The 17,494-nt window shown below is 34.6% G+C and overlaps 3 long non-coding RNA genes across 23 annotated transcripts; all 3 read left to right on the top strand.

Moving 5' to 3' along the window:
• The first annotated feature begins 2,090 nt into the window (after positions 1-2,090).
• On the top strand, positions 2,091-3,321 carry LOC118485462. Its single transcript, XR_004876188.1, has 5 exons — positions 2,091-2,194; positions 2,449-2,526; positions 2,607-2,676; positions 2,969-3,029; positions 3,127-3,321. It is a non-coding gene; the product is annotated as an uncharacterized LOC118485462 (long non-coding RNA).
• A 361-nt stretch (positions 3,322-3,682) lies between these two features.
• On the top strand, positions 3,683-8,897 carry LOC110899438. Of its 21 annotated transcripts, none has more exons than XR_004876187.1 (10): positions 3,683-3,776; positions 3,893-4,203; positions 4,308-4,502; positions 5,382-5,627; positions 5,763-6,351; positions 6,428-6,473; positions 6,591-6,674; positions 6,778-6,874; positions 8,389-8,591; positions 8,742-8,897. It is a non-coding gene; the product is annotated as an uncharacterized LOC110899438 (long non-coding RNA). The 21 variants fall into 21 exon arrangements; XR_004876183.1 differs by adding an exon at positions 7,302-7,379 and having other exon boundaries at positions 8,389-8,897; XR_004876182.1 differs by adding an exon at positions 7,302-7,379 and having other exon boundaries at positions 7,852-8,897.
• Positions 8,898-13,688: 4,791 nt separating this feature from the next.
• LOC110903279 lies at positions 13,689-14,616 on the top strand. Its single transcript, XR_002571812.2, has 2 exons — positions 13,689-13,748; positions 14,068-14,616. It is a non-coding gene; the product is annotated as an uncharacterized LOC110903279 (long non-coding RNA).
• Positions 14,617-17,494: the final 2,878 nt, after the last annotated feature.

Genomic DNA, 17,494 nt, shown 5'->3' with positions numbered 1-17,494 from the left:
TAACTAAGTCAATCCAGGACCTGCGCGTTGGTCGAACTTGTTAAACGGAGAAAAATAGATGTGCTACGACGGGCCAGTTAAACGGGAAAAATATACGAAAAAAATGTCGAACCCCACACGCACGTTGCGGTGTATTAACTCACAAAATTTAGAACGAAACGAAAAACTTGAGAAAGGTGATAAGTATGGTGGACCAAAATTGAAAATAAAAAAGAGTTGAGATTAAATTGCAAAAGATGAAAAATTTAGGTTAAAAGTACAAAAACAAAGGATCTAAATTGCAAAATTGAAGTTATTTATTAATCTTAGATAAAGAAAACGATAAAAATAAATGATATTTATATATTAGTTATTAATATTAATATTAATATTAAAAGAAATTTATCAAATATTAAATAATTATAAATAAAATTTATGAGGTTGAAGGAGAGAATGCCATGTGGCATTATTTGTAGTCTTTTATTATAAGTTAGATTTATATAAGAAAACGAGTGGGAAACAAGTCGTTGAGTTCTTTTATAAAGGTTTTAAATGTGATAGCCTACTGTTAAAAGGCTGATGATGAAATACTACAGCCAAGAACCAATATATATATAGATAATTGATGGATTAAATCTGAATGAATATAGAATATTATATTTTAACTAAATATTACGATTTTCTTTATTTTTAAACCCAAACATAACTTAGAGCTAACCTTTGCAGCCCATGTATTTACTTATACATAATATTAGATGTGGATTCATGAAAACTTAATATGTTTCTAAACTACTGTTAGTTGAAAATACAATTTCTTGAAAGTGTAAAATTCAAACTCCAATTTAGAAATGATGACTTGAAGGTTGTGGGCTGAAGATGGGTTATAGATATGCTTTTTAACAATCTCATATTTATTATATATATTTTTTTTTACTCTAGATGCTTGGGATATTAAATAAATAACTAATAAGACCCCAAAATCGTTGTCGCCGGAAAGCCAATGAAACATGTAATGAAGTTTAAGATTTCGTAAACCTAAGTTAGTTTGCGCATTAAACTGTAGGCGTTTGTGACTGTTGAGGAAAACTTGATTATTGGTTTTGCTTGTGTGCTAATAAGGTACGGATTCTGTTTTCTTTTCATCATAGTTTTTTTATTCAAATCCGTTACTTTGTAGTACGGATGTTTTCGTCGGTAGTTTCTGTTTCGTATTGTTATGTGACTAGTATATATTGTAGCATGCAATACACCTTAGACCTTGTGCTCGTTATTGCATGTTCCCTTTAGACTTGTGTCAAGATACTTTTATTTCTGATACGCTTTGTACTCTGTCACCCGAGCAATTATAAGTTACTTGTCGTTGGGGCGTCAACGGCATGGCACTCATCGTGACGGTGCGTAACTAAAGTTCACGGCGTCTCTAGTTTGTGCTTGTGTAGAACCTGGCCCCTAGAGGCGAATAGATCGATCTTAGCTCTGACTCCTGACTCCTGACTCCTGTTGAGATGGAATAATGTGTGTGCGCCTACACGCACCATCTCGACGCATGGACTATGGCCATGCATGCTTCTGTTTAGGCTCGTGGGTGCTTCTATATTACGTGACTTGTTTTACTGTTATATGTTGTCACGTATGTCTTGTCTCTGTTATGATATGTTTCATATGATTATATGCATCTGATTATGTTCAGTATCTGTTATCTATTCGGTATAAGTTTTGGGATTCAAGTTATAAAAGTATTTGTTTGAGTGCCATCTTTTGGGATTTGCTAGAGTCGGTACTGATCCGTTTTGCTTCCGTATGCCTGCCTTACTTTTACTGTTGATTTCTCCGTTACTGAGCAACTTTTTGGCTCAGCCGTAGTTTCTTTTTTGTGTTTGTCTTATTTGTTTGACAGGTAATTTGGGAAACGTAGGAAACAAGTGAAGAGTTTTGTGAAGATAAAGATTTATTTTTATTTCGGTAATGTAATGAAAATGTAATTAGGATATTTTGTTTTCAATGTTATGGACTGGTTTTCATTTTGATATCTGTATGAGTGACATGTTAACCTGTTCAGGTTGGGGTGTTACAATATGGGTTTTGAAATAACCCAATAACAATATGGATCTTATAAACACACTTTTTGACAAACCCTAGATTGGTATGTAATCTCTTCTTCAATACGTTGGTTCTTCTCCTTCTTCGCCGCCGATTCATCATCCAAAACTGATTGGTAAGTTATCTCTCGATACACTTCTTCCACGGATTAGGGTTTAATTGTTGGTCGGAATTCGAACTTGGAGAACATTCAAAACATAAACATGTCTGGTGTTCATCAAAATATTATAGGGAATACAATAGGTCCTGGTTATTTTGTAAATCAAAGGCAACAGATATAAGGAAGACAACAACTTATTTTAAATAGATGTTACTTCGAATAGATATGGTGTGGCGTTATTTTATGCCTTACTTTGATGCTATTTTCAGGGAATCAAGAGTAGAAGATGGAGTTTCGGGATACTTAAGATCAATCGCCACTACCATTCACTTAAAACACCAATTAAGGTCAGTCTATATTTGTTATTCTCTCTTTATTTTTAATTCTTTTTTTCTACTATCCAATGTCGGATAGGTGAATTGATCAGGTGCGGGGCGTGTGGTCAACTGTATATGGGAATGAATCTTGATTCTGGAGAGCTTTGTACTGTTAGACAGGTTAGATGTTGATCGAGTTTATTCGTTTTTTTATGTATAAGATGTACTAACACATATTTATATTATAACATATAAATCCTGGTTAATTCTGTTTGTTATTTTGGGTGAGCTTTCAATCAAATTCTCTTAGGTAGATCAGTATATGTAATATAAAACAGCTATATCATGAAGCATATAGATATTTTACTACTTAAATAAGTTGAATTTCTATACGAAACAACTATACGTGCCGGTCATGGACTTTCTATACGAAACAACTAAACTCATATTAATTTATCATATTTGTTTTTAGACTGTTGGGCAAAACCAGAGCAACAGCTGAACTGTGAAGAAATCCTGTCCCGTTTAACGAGGTATGTTAATCAAACAAAGAGTTCAGTTTTGTTCAGTTTTGTCTGTTAATTTATTTTTTATTCGGTTAATTGGTTTTCTACCCACCCTTACTTTTAGGAAGGTTGTTGGTGTAAGGATCAAAGACGAGACAGAAGTGATCGAAGGGGAAGTTGTGAAAATCTAGATTGACCATCTCGCAGTGAGTGGAGCAACGTCTAAAACATGGAAATTGGCTTTGAAGACGACTAGAAGAGGAAAGAGGTGGTCCATTACGTTACACTTCATGAAATTGGTGTTACTAATACCAGGCATGTGTTCTGCACTCTGTTGGTTGTTTATTTTAACTACAACTTGCTTACATTACATTGCAAAGTAGCATAGTTTTTTTAATAAGAAAGTTAAATGTGTTTGCATTGAGCCAAAATGTGATTTTTGGTTGCTGGTTATACCAATTGAAATGTATTATTCATTTTTGTTTAGGAGTGAACCAGTTTATTTTACGGTTCGAAAAACTGGTTTTCACGATTCGGTTTACGGTTTGGAACCGGCCCCCAAAATTTGATGTATGACCTTTAACCGCTACCATTGGGCTGGTGTTTTTTTAAGATGATTATATATGGATATAATAATTATTCATGAAATTGTTGTATTCTCAGTTCACTTTCATGTCATTATAGGTTGAAGTTTAGCTGTTTAGTCGAGAGGGAAAAGGCTTCCGGTTAAAAAACTTTGCAATTTTATTTTCTGCAGCATGTTTGTGGAGTTGGGTAAGTGTGACCTCTGATTCTATTTTTTTTTCAATTAGCGTATCAAATTTTTGGCAATTTTTTTTCTTTTTTTCATATGATTCTAATCATATTAATCGTCTTTTTTTCCTTCTCAGATCCAATAATCACATTCTACAGCAAACAAGAAAGAGATAGATCGTATTCAGTTGAAAATCCGTCTTCGATGATGGCGCTGATGTATGTTTTATCCCTAATTTCTGTTACATTTTGTTATTAATTTGTGTGAATTTATTGTTGATAGTTGCAATTTACATATTTGCCATTCAATATTTCACACAAATTGGGGAGAAGGTGTCGGGGAAGTTAATCAAGCGTGCAGAAAACGAGAATTGTGATTTTTGTCAAGCAGCGATTTTTGATGGTTATAAGCTGCGTTTGTGATTGCCGGTTTTTAGTGTTGTTCCGGGTAGGAAATACCGTATGATTTTTGGTTTGACATAAAAGTTATGGTAGTGAGCAAATGTTTTTACTTCTTTGTTTTTCTAATATCAAGTGTATTTGTTATTTAAGCGTACATCCATCATGGTAGAAGGGGCCCGAGTCCGACTTAGTGGTTGGCAACAGGCGGCAGTTGCTCTTGTGTCTGCAGTTCGTGCATTAGTGGACCCAAGGAGAGCCGATTTGATCGCTGATCTGGGGGAGACAACTGGGAAACCGGCTTTTGAGAGGGTACTTGAAAGAATGAAAAGGAATCCTAAAGGCATAGTATAATAATTCTATCAACTTTTTTATACATATGCTTACTGTTTCTGCTGTTTATTAGAGGTATTGGATATGAGCAGGCTGGTTTGTGAAAACGGGCCGAGTTTGGTAAAGCCTTATGGGTTATAAAAATTCACAGAACATATATTCCATCATATTAATTCACCCTAAAGATAGTTACACCAATCATAATTGGCTGCGCGGGTTGACTCACAAACACTATTTGTACATTTAAAACAGACACGTATATAGTTAATTAATGTTCTAATATGTAACAATGTCAGTCTTTGAGTTAAATGATTTAGGAGGGTGTATGCATTAAAAATAAATTTGGATGAAGCCAAAGGAATTATTTTACCTGATTGAGATTAAATACAACCCAAGTTGACATATTTACAAGTAAATTGGTCGAAAATGTCACCTATGGTATTTTGTTATTATTTTGTTGTTTTAGTATGTGAATTAGTTAAAAACACATCAAAGTTGGGTTTTCTTTTTTTTTTTTACTGTTAAAAACAGATAATATTAGTTAACATAAAAATGACTAAAAAGGAAACGCGTTTAAGGGTTAAAGTCACCCAATGCTTACTCAAGTGCTGATGACCTAACTTGGTTTCTTGAAAAAGTTGTATCATTATTACAACACGTAGTTTTTTAATCATATTTGGTATATTAATCATTTAAGAAATGAAATAAATAAAATACCAAAAACTTTGGGATAGTGTCAATTAACTCTGTTTCGATTCATTTTAAAATTTGCCTGTTTTGACACATGACTGACAACATTCAAATAAATCTTGACCCGTTTTGATTCATTCTAAAAGTTTACCTGTTTTGACCCATGGCGTACGGATAATGTGCTAATAAATCTTGATATTCCAGGAAGTACTACTGTACTACTGGACCGTCCACGTGTCATCTCCAACAATGTGGGCCACGCATGGGACCTACTAGAAAACACATTTGGTGCTGCATGCGCGAAGTTCATGGGATCATGAAACTTCTCACCAGACGATAGACCACCAGTAAGATTTATGGAAACAGAAGAACTCGCATACGTAGCAATGCGCGCGCGCGAAGTGCATGATTTCTGGCACCCCCTTTTTGGTCTTCCAACAAATTTGATTGGTGAGTTAGCATTAAAAGTCATAGAATTTGAGCAAATGTTGCTTCCAATGTGCTTCGTGTCTGTCACTGGAGGAACTGCAAGGTTTAGTGACAGACAAAGATCTTTGTTTTATAAACATTACTTCTGTTGTGCAGTTCGGGCAGGTATGAAGGCAACTGACTTGATGTGTGTTTATTATGAGAAACATTTCATGAAGATTTAGAGGAAGTTAGGCAGAGATGGGGTATTATACCTGCTCCTTCCATTCAAGGGTAATTTGGGAAATAAATGTTTATTCAAGGGTTTTTTGAGTTATCAGATACATACTTTTGATCTGACATGGAATGATGAAACTATAGTGCAAGTAATTAAGTGTATAAAAACTAAAAGAATCATTTACAACAAAGAGTGGGGCATAGAATGTTCAAAAGAGATTAACGTAATCATCGACGGGTTAACATAAAACAACGGGTCAAAGATTACGAGTACAAAGATCGAAAAAGTTTTAGGCAAATTTCATTGGAGCATAAGTAGTGCATAGGAGTGCACATCATTACAGTAGTTGTAAAACTTGAACACTATGAACTAGCTTCATCCAAGTCACCAATTAAAGTTTGGGTTGGTCGGGTTCGGGTTTTTCGGGTATTCGCTAATTCGGGTTCGGGTGACTTTTAATTCGGCCTGGTCATTAAGATGCTGGATACGAGCTCCATATTAGATTCTGAATTGGATTTTAGAGACAAGGTAAAAATTTCATTTTATTTTTTAAATTAGTGTGTTTGGCTTAATATATAAGCGGCAATTTTCTGATTTTAAACAGAAATTTGATCGCTACCAAGCATACTTAACCGAGTCTAACATTGCAAGTAAGTCTTCCTACTTAATATGATTATGGTTTAACATTCTTGAAGTATATTAGTTTATTAATTCTTTATTTCTACTATTAATTTTGTGTTATATGGTTCACCTCATACTACCACCAGGTCATGAATAGGTCATACTACCACCAAGTCATGAATAGGTCACTTGCATATCATTGATGGAAGTAAGGTCAGCCATTGACTCAGGTACATTTATATGTGCGTTTCTTATAGGTATATATGTATGTGTGTGTAAACTGTAATATATACGATATGATTTATTATTTTGAGGTTGAAATAATTTGTATAGTGAAAAGATGTAAAAAAAGGTGAATTCTTGAATCGAAGCCGCTTGACGCGTTGGTATTTTTTTCAAGGAAATGCAATTAGTTCTTGAGCTCTTGAAGGTAAGTTCTTCAAGTCAAATTGTTTGACTAAAACGTACACAAGAACACTAAAACATGAGTGATTTGGGGGCCAAATTGTATGCAAGTAACCTGAAATTTTAGGGGCAAAGAAACAAAACCTAAATGACTTTGAGAAGTGATTGACAAAAAGGAAATAAACTGAATAACAATATTACTATTTTTCCGTTACCATTTTCAAAGTCTGAATCAAATCTTAAAATTTTGTATAGCAGTCAGCTGTCATGCCTGTTTGAAGTTGTAGATTGCTTCATGTTCATCGATTTGGGCCTGCTCATGTTGTTGAAAAAGTCATATGGGTCTTCAGTAATGTGGATGTTCTTAAACCGTCGAAACCCACCAACCCGTCTAAACGCAAGAACGTCGGCTGGTTCAAAATACTTTAAATTATTTGGTTTGGATTTGACAGATCTGTAAGTTGCCTGAGATAAGGAAAGGGGAAGGCGGAGATGGTAGGGTGTTGATCAGATCAAGCGGGTCAAAAAATGTAAACAATTAATGCTATTAAAAACATGTCCGATTTTTTTTACTTTTTTTTTAATTTTTTGGATTTTTTTAAATTTTAATTTTTTTCTTTTTTTTATTTTATTAACATTTTTTTACCTTTTACATTTTTTTCTGATTTTTTTGTTTTTTTATTTTTATTTTTTGTATTTATTAATTTGATATGTTTTATTTTTGTCTGTCATCATTGAAAGTCGATCAATATTTACCCAAACTCATCTTAACCTTTAATAAACCCATCCTAACCTTTTTCTTAAAAAACCCATCTTAACCCAAACTCATCCTAACCTATACCCATCCTAATCCATTACCCAAACCTGCCCAACCCATCGCTTTTGCCACCCCTACCATATAGTGACCGTTTACGTCCAACTCTTTATCACAATGTCAGTGTTTAAGTTGGGATATCTATTACTACTTGAATGTTTAAAGCCTTAACGAAACGCTAACTGCAGGTACTTAGCAAAGATACCTGAGGGTTCAAAAGACGTTGCAATTGGACAACCCATTGCAATAACAATAAGTATCTGCTGTTACAAAAGTGTAACAATACTAATTATCAAATAATGAACAATTGTGCCTTTTGTACCAATAATTAAAGCCGCATAGCCATTTTCTTATATTGCTTTCCAATCAACTAAAATGAAGAGCTTACAAAATGGGTGGGTTGGATAACACACTTATGTCAAGTTGGGTTGATCCTGCTTATAAACGCTATTTTTTCTTCCCTTTTATTGAATTTTACAAATTTAGATGCTGATATAATTTTGAAAAGAAAACAATTTGGGATGTTTTAGGCATTTGAATACGTATTCTTCGTTCAATATGTTTCCATATTAACCAATTCTTAACGTTTTATACACTTTGACCAGTTAGAGGCCAAGTATAACTCAAATTTACTTATTTAGCCTTAATCTGGTTGAAATTGTGGCCTCTATCAAAATGTAATAATTATTAAGAACACATTGGAACTAATGTTACTATTTTGCAAGGTTGAGGATCCAGCTGAAGTTGAGGTGGTACAGACACATGTTAGTGGCAATTTAGTAGCTAAGGAGGCAAAGCCAGCTCCGCATGCTACCCATGCTACCCAAGACAAAGAAGTTAAAGGACAAAGTCCAACTTTTCTAGAATAAGTCCACCTGGAAGTTACTACTTGCACAAGAGAAATTAGATGCTTCGTTAGTAATGGCATGTGTGTAACAACCGCCAAAAAATAGATCTCTGAAATCCTAACCGGATCTTGCAAAAATTGGATCCAACGAAAATAAATAAAAATAGTAAATAAACATGTATTTTTTATTAAAAAGACTATCCTTAAATTTTTGGTTGGTTCTTTTTGTAGAAGGGACTCAATTTACTCAAGGAAAGGTTTTGACAACTCAAGGATATGCATCTTTAAAAGGACACGACTATCTTTAAATTGTATTTTCCCTTTGTCACCAACTTATGTAATATGGCATTTATAAATGATAATATTTACTTAAGTTGTTATTGTTAACATATATGAATTCTTAAATGTAATGCAATTTATTTTTTCTTAACTTATATTATATTTTTATGTCTTATACAACTTAAATTGTTCAATCCGTGTATCACACGATTATGCCAAACAACATAGATGGACTATCACACAAAGTGACCTTTGTAGGAGGCTTTTTCACTATGCCTATTATATATTGCAACGGATGTTCTTGCTCAAGTTTGAAGCTTTTTTGACCTTCTTTTAATCAATTTTGAAATTTGAACTTTGACGCTTTTATATCAATTTGAGTTGAACAAGTTACACATCTCTACTAATTAAAGGATTAAGAAATATCACATAATTTGTGATTAGACTCCTAACATTACACATACTCATCTTGCTTTTGTATGTTTTTATGGCTCTTTACAATAAGAAAAACTTTAAGAAACCGAATTAAAAAATTGTGGTGGAGAAAAAGGAAAGAGGATACTTTAGAGGTTAAAAGTGTTATTTATATACTTTTATTTATTGTAAATTAAATTTTCCTACCCGGAAAGTTTCCGGGTTATAACCTAGTGTGTTTATATATCAAATAAAATTAAAAAAAATAATAATTAAATGTGGTTCAACATTTTATATCTTTTTCTGGTTTAAAAGCCTCGTCGGAATGCATGGGCCTTAAGTTGAATTAGTTATTTGTTTTCTATGTTTTACGTTTTGGTTTATTTTTTGTGAATGTTTTTATACTACTTTTTATTTGATTTAACAATCCTGTCGTATCACGTGAGTGCTAAATACTCGTTCTAATTAATTATCATGCAATACGACTTTATGAAGCAATATATTACCTTTTAACTTTTTGTCAAACATACTTTTTAAACATTAAGTTATTAGTATTCTAATTAATTTTGAGAATAGTTTGTTTTCTTTATAACTTTTAAGATAAGTTAGATTATAAAATTTTAGTGTGTCTTTACGACGTTTCTATTTATATCTATGCCATGTTATAACTTTTTTTTCTAAAACAACTTCTTAGATATAATGTATAGAAAATCGAAACACAAACGTGCATTTTATTAAAACTACCTCACATTTAGATTTTCTCTTTCTATTATAAATTGACGTTGTTTAATTTTTTCAGTATTTTAATAATATAATGAAATGTTTTATACAACTCTGACTATATGATACAGTCCCAACAATATTAGTGCCGGTACTCAGTGCCGATATTGTAGGAGTACTTTAACGAATCAAAATGATACCTACCGAACACCTGTTGTAAACGTGTTTTGTCACACCCGCATATTCCACCTGTAGTACTTTACCGCGAGACGCGTGACAAACCAGGATCATAGTCATTAGTCATATAGAACGAATACTATATGAATTTAAAAATACCATTGTTTGCTCATTCTCATGAGAAAATATTGTTTAGACATTTAAGTTGCGAAAGCGTAACATAAATGTAAAACCAAAGATAACTAACGCGCAAAACTAGACGCCTAAACCAAAGTAACTAATGTAGTTAAAACAAGGTTTATGTTTGAAGAAAACATGCATCCTAGTCCTGTTGTGTACCTTAGCGGCCTGAGAAAACATGCTTAAAGTGACAACACAAGATTAGTGAGTTCACAAGTTTATATGTAAATTGTTTAAATGTTTGTAGGATCCACATACATAAGTCATATCTATAACTAGCAAGCCAATGAACAAGTTACTTTAAGTGTTCGCAACCGAAGGAGACTATTTGTGTTTGTCTTCCTTCCACCATTGCTTACATCAACAGTGGTAAATGCCAGGACAATTCACTCTCGTTCACTCCTAGTCGTGCTACCGCGGCTACCCCGGGTGAGGTTTGTCAAACCCAATAGTACTACTCAAATTTTCTTGTTATACCCCATATACTAACGGTCCAAGAGTGTAAGGACTTTTCATGTTATGTTGCACTTAAGTAAACAAGTGATAATGACATATTATGTGATCTGTGTTTATTTGTGTGCATGTTTCTCTGCCAACAGAAAAACAAGTATAGAGGTGCCATGAAACTCACCTGACTCGCAAAGCATAATACTCTATATACCAATTAAAGACAAGCAAAGCCCGAAGCTTGGAATATCCAAGTTTCTCGTGCCATACTACAAGAAATAGACACCTTAAATTCTAATGAAAATAATCCCTAGTTCACAACTCGGTTATAAAGATAGTTTATTCAACTACCTAGTCTACCCTAAAACACTATTCATAACATAAGGTCCTTGTTCGATAGATCAGTTTCATATGAATTTGCTCATATTGTGTCTCATTCTCTTCCATTCAGAATTTAAATAATAGAATTTGTCAAAAATCTTCTTGTTCACCCCGGATGATCGTGTTGGGTGAATTGTGACCTCGTACAATCGTGTTAGTTAAATCTCATTCACAAAATGGTTGGTACAAGAATGTCTACGTAGCCATTTGGATCTTTTTCTCAAATCAAAACCAAAGGATATCGTTGTAACTTATTTAACACTAAAGATGGTGTTCCAAAATTAATGTTTATCTCAAACAGTGGCCACAAAAGAATTTCTTGTATAATAACTGGGTTGTGGCATGTTCCAAAACATTAAGAAAATAGGAGAAATGGTATAGCCATGGGCTGCTAAAATTGAGAATGAGCCGAATTTAGCGTGAGACTAAAAATAAATTGGTTTTAATAAACATGCCCGACCTTGAGCTTGACGCTCGCAAGCTTGTACGGACATTTTTAATTATATACTTTCTATTTAAGACCATTATTATATATTTTTTACAACAATTATATATGAACTATATAATAGATTACATATAAATATGTATGGAATTGCAATGGATAGCCTTAACTTTAATAATTACAATCACAATCCTTTATTTGTAAAACCCATTACACGTTACGTCATTTAGCCCTAACCTTGTTAAAATTTTCAGTTAAGTATGGCATATGCCTTGGACATGAAGGTAGATTGGTAATTTTACGCATTTATTTATCTAAAATAAATCTAAATAATAAAACAAATCAAATTTTATCTATAACATTTAGAAGTTGCTGACGTAGGTGGGGAACAGGTTTTTCAATTCATTGGCCACTTTGGGCGGCATTTTGACTTTGCTTTTTTTTTTTTTCTTTTTTCATATAATAGTTATTTATAGGTGATGCCAAATAACAATTTTATCTCAGGTATAAAATTACGATTTCGCCCTCGATTCAAAATAACATTTCGCTTTTGCCCCTTGCTTAAATTTACGATTTTGCCCTCAGCTAAAAAAAAACAATTTTGCCCTCAGTTCAAAATAAACTTATGGTTTTGCCCTCATTTCCAGTTAAAAATTATGATTTTGCCCCCAGCTAAAACTTACGATTTTCCCCGCAGCTAAATATTACGATTTCGCCCCATTTCAAAATAAAAAAAATGGTTTTGCCCTCAATTCAAAATATTATTTTGCCTCCATTTTAAAATTATGATTTTACCTCCGCTAAAAATTGCAATCATGCCATCGTTTTTTTCCTTTGGCAAAACCATGGTAGTGTTTTATTTTACTTTGTTGATTTAATTTTGTTTTTATTTATGCAAAATAGCTGCCTAGCACTCGCTAATTGGTCCTGACAAGTTATTGTTTTGCCCCTACTTTAAATTACACGTTTGTCTTCGTTTTAGTTAATTTTTTTTATCATACTATGCTACTGGTTTTCTTTAATTGGTTAACTTGATGTATCTTTTTTGATATCGTGCTATAGGTATAACTAACCGACATAAAGGCGTACATGCTATTAACCTAAGAAATACTCGGTTTAGCGCCCCGCAACGCGGGCGGCGCATAACTCTAGCTGCCTAACACCGACTCATTAGTTCTGAAAAATTACAGTTTTCCCCTGAGCCCAAAGTTACGGTCTTATCATCGTTTTTTTCATAGCAAAATTATAGTAGTCTTCTTTTTAATTGATTGAGAATTATTCGGCAATTGCCCCGCAACGCGGGCAGGGCATCTACTAGTTTAAAACATAAACAACCCACCAACCAACCCCCACCACCTCTACCTCTGGAACACCCAATCTCTCTACCTCTCTCTCAGCTTTCTCTCTCTCTCCAACCAACCACCACTAGGAATGGCAATGGGTCGGGCTTGGGCCGAGTATTGGTAATCCCAGGCCCGTACCCGGTAGTAATTCTTTGTCCCATACCCGGCCCGTTACCCGTCGGGTATCGGGCATACCCGCGGGTATTGGGTATACCCGATAGTTTCTTAAAAATACCCGTTGGGACAAATGTGCAATTTTTACTTTGTTGTTTATATAATTTACTATTTTAATGACTATAACAAATGAAAATATGATTAATAACTTACATATCATATTCAGACCACATATACTAAACTAAATTAAAACGATTACTTAATTAAGTAATTGTATCAGGACACCTAATTGCATAAAACATCCACATAATAAAGGGTGATAGCTTTCATATCCAGCATATATGCTCAAAAATAAGTTATATATTCACTAAACACTTGTCAAATACATATACACATATGACTATAGAGAAGGTAATAAGTACATGTACTAAGTTTATATATATGGAAATCTATAATATGATACGTTCGGGTATTATTCGGGTAAATGGGCCGGGTATCGGGCGGGTATCACTAAATCCCATACCCGTACCCATACCCGAATTTTTTCTATTTTTAAGCCCGTACCCGGCCCATACCCATTGGGCTTCGGGTATACCCGGCCCGTATGTTTCGGTTTTCAGGTATACCCGTCGGGCTTGGGCTTTTTTGCCATCCCTAACCACCACCACCTCTATAACAAGTACCACCACCATCAAATCCATCACCACCACCACAAAATCCCACCCCCACCAAAGCTCTTAGGTAGCGTTCGTTTCATGGAATGGAATGGAATGGAATTAGGAAGTTTTTCTTTGTAAAATTGATCTTGGTTGGGGGAGGGAGGAATTTGAAATCCCATGAATTTCTTTAATCAATGAAATTTGTGACTATTTCAACATTCCTTATAAATCCTTCACTCAAATGAAGGAATGGAATGGAATGTTGAAATAGTCACAAATTTCATTGATTAAAGAAATTCATGGGATTTCAAATTCCTCCCTCCCCCAACCAAGATCAATTTTACAAAGAAAAACTTCCTAATTCCATTCCATTCCATTCCATGAAACGAACGCTACCTTAGATCTAAAGCAATCCAAGCACAACTTCAAACCCTAACAAACCCTCACTTTCAAACCCACAATCTATTCCTAACAAGACCTCACATGCATCCAAAATCAAACCCTATATGAAGCTCAACTCTAATCCAAGACCTGAAACCCTCGCACCACCACCACAACCGCTGCCACCTCCTTCGTATGTTCCCATTGCAGCTCCCTGGGGTTCTGGTTTGGCCACCCTGTCCCGATCGATGGCTAGGGTTTGAGTATGATTAATATCGGGAGATCAACAAAGATCTGAAATCGCCAGTGACATATCAGGCAACAACGAGTTTTCCGGTCACCCATTTCTTGTGTAAGAGGTTGTGGCAGGCGGTGGTCGTATGGATGGTGGGTGGCGATGATAGAGAGAAATAGGGAGAGGACGTTTTATTTTGGTTTAGCCAGTGATTTGTGGTAATTGTTTGCGGTGAACGAAAATTGTGATTTGGTTTGAATGAAAGTGTTGTTGGTTGTTTTACCTTTTGCAATACAATTGTTGTTGATAAAAGATTTTTATTTTTTGCGATGAACATGAAGTTTAGTTGCTGATAAAAGATGTTTATTTTTTTGCAATGAACATGATGTTTAAATTGGAAAAGTCATGATGGAAATTAAATGAAATCTGATGCTTTGAAGAATACTGGATGTTTCTTGGAAACTTGCAAGTATTTGAGCTAAAAGTCAAAGCAATTAACTAATTTATGAAATTCATTTATTTTTTTAAATATATTAGCAAAATTACTAAAATACCCTCATGTGCAAAACACATGCCATACTTAACTGAAAATTTTAATTTCGTTAGTGCTAAAGGACCTAGGGTGTAATATTTTTACCGAAAAAGAACTGTGACTGTAATTATTGAAGTTAAAGGTCATCCATTGCAATCCAGTACAAACATAAAGGACGAAAAATGTGATCGATGCTCATGAAGATTATATAGCAATCGCTTAGCTATTCCAAGGGTTATCCGAAGAGCTAGTATTGTAGATTGGGAACAGTGACTCAGCAAAAGAGATAATTTTAATCTGGTTAGTGCTAAAAGACCTAGGGTGTAATGTGTTTACCAAAAAAAGGACTGTGACTGTAATTATTGAAGTTAAAGGTCATCCATTGCAATCCAATACAAACATAAAGGACAAAAAATGTAATCGATGCTCATGAAGATTATTTAGTAATCGCTTTGCTATTCCAAGGGTTATCTGAAGAGCTAGTATTGTAGATTGGGAACAGTGACTCAACAAAAGAGATGTGGGAAGCAGTGAAAGCTTGCAATCAAGGTGTTGAGCGTGCGGAAGAAGCAAAACTTCAAACCTTAACGTCAGAATTCCAGGGTTTGAAGATGAAGGAACCGAGTATAATCGCTGAATTCGTAGGAAAGATCTCAGGGATTGCATCAAGGTCTGCTTCTCTAGGAACAGTGATAGAAGAATAGAAACTAGTCAAAATTTTTATGAATGGATTGCCTTAGAAGTTTATTCACATGTTTGCTTCTATTGAGCAAATGGTGGACTTGAAGACTGTTGGGTATGACGATGTTGTAGGTAAACTCATAGCTTATAAAGAACGAATCAATCTAGAAGATAAGGAGCAACCGGTTAAAAGTGATCAGTTACTGGTGACGTATGAGGAGTGGGAAGCTAGGAAAAAGGCCTTGTACGATTATGATTATGTGTGTGAGCCCAATCTTAGCCTCAAGCTTTGTTTGAGCCTTTTCTTTTAGGATCAATGAAATTTTATAAAGAGATTTAAAACCCAAAACGAAGATGTCCAACCAAAGAGAGAACTGAAAACAGTTTGTAGCCCGGAAACAGAACTGGTATTTAAACCAGTTTGGCAAGAACCGGTTACAAAGTAGTAACCGATGAAACAATCCCCATGCCTCTAGCTAAAAGATTAATTTGGCCCTTTTGGGCACCTAGTGTTCCATCAGTGATGGGAACCTAAATTCCAACTCATAGACGTCGAGCACTCTTGATAAAACTTTAACATGGAAAGCGCAGGAGGAATCTAAGAACCATTTGCGATCATTGCAATCGAGAAAAAAACATCATCACAAGAATAATCTACGTTAGAGAGTTAAGTTCACTAATATCTAATGGAGCAATTTTGCATGCTTCTAAAGCATCCATAAGCCAAGCCTTACACCCATATTAGTTCCTAATCAGTGGCGGATCTAGAAGAAAAATATCAAGGGGTAACGTTTCAAAATTTTCTTTTCTATAGGGGCAGCGAAATCGAAAAAACGTCAAATTTTTCCTAAATTTACACTACCACCAGAGCGTCAACGGGTAGCAGGGGCTACCCCTTGTCTCAAGCTATATCCGCCCCGCATGTTCCTAATATTAGTTTCCCAGGGCATCATTGATTTATCATAAAGAGAGATTTTAACCACCATGTTAGATGGTCCTTTTGTTGGCAGCGGAAGTTTATCTTGATCATTAACATCATTTGCAGAACTTGATTCACCATAAACACTTGATGAATTCATAATAAATCAACGTACAAACAACACACACACGAAAACCGAATAGGATGATTATGAGTGAAGGATATTATAAAAAAATATCTTGGTACCGGTTATTGATCCCGGCAAATTGTTTATATACATATTGAGAGGGACAGTTATTTCCGGCGGTTACTTTTGGCGGGATTAACCACCATTTGAACCGGTATGTCTTAATCCGACGTGTCCCCATACATAATCGATACACACACATATACATAGGTATAATAGAGTTATGTTTACATAATATACATAATATATATAATATAATCGAGTTTATATATTCGAACACTCCCCCTTAAACTGGATTATATTTATGGGAGTGCATAAGAACGCTTCGATTGGCTTCGTTCACCGCCTTCTCAGCTTGTCTAAAATCAAATCTCCGTCGCTTTTGAGCCTTTTTCAGTCCCATCTAGTCATTTCCAGCGAACAGAGCGTAGTGCTCTCTATCTTTTTCCGGAATATAGCATGTGCTCATCGTTCTTCTTCCTTCATCAGCAGCCTTATCTTCAGTTCCTGCATATCCTTGTGCTTGCCCTTCTCTCACATCTTCTTGTATTGACTTGAACTTATAGTAGTAAATGAGAACATCTAAGTACATAGCATATATAATTCTCATGTAATCTACATCTCTATAGTCATGACCCATATCTTTTGAAACCATTGCCCACAGATTATTAGAAGTCACACTCCTATGGCCCCCTTCTCTTTTTACAATCATGTACAGTTCCAACAGGTTCACCTTCTTATTGTTACTCATGTATACAGGAATCGGTCTCGTTGTGATTCCCATCCTGATTCTTAGAAACCAGTCTATCATCTCCTCGAATTTGACTTCTAAATCGTACTTGTATTTCATCACATACACACTGTCTTCTAACATATCTAAGAGAGCCTTACAA

Source organism: Helianthus annuus, chromosome 13 (assembly GCF_002127325.2).
Source record: "Helianthus annuus cultivar XRQ/B chromosome 13, HanXRQr2.0-SUNRISE, whole genome shotgun sequence".
Classification (NCBI taxonomy): Eukaryota; Viridiplantae; Streptophyta; class Magnoliopsida; order Asterales; family Asteraceae; genus Helianthus; species Helianthus annuus.
The sequence above is the reverse complement of the archived record's forward strand: the minus strand, read 5'-3'. Positions and strand labels throughout refer to the sequence as shown.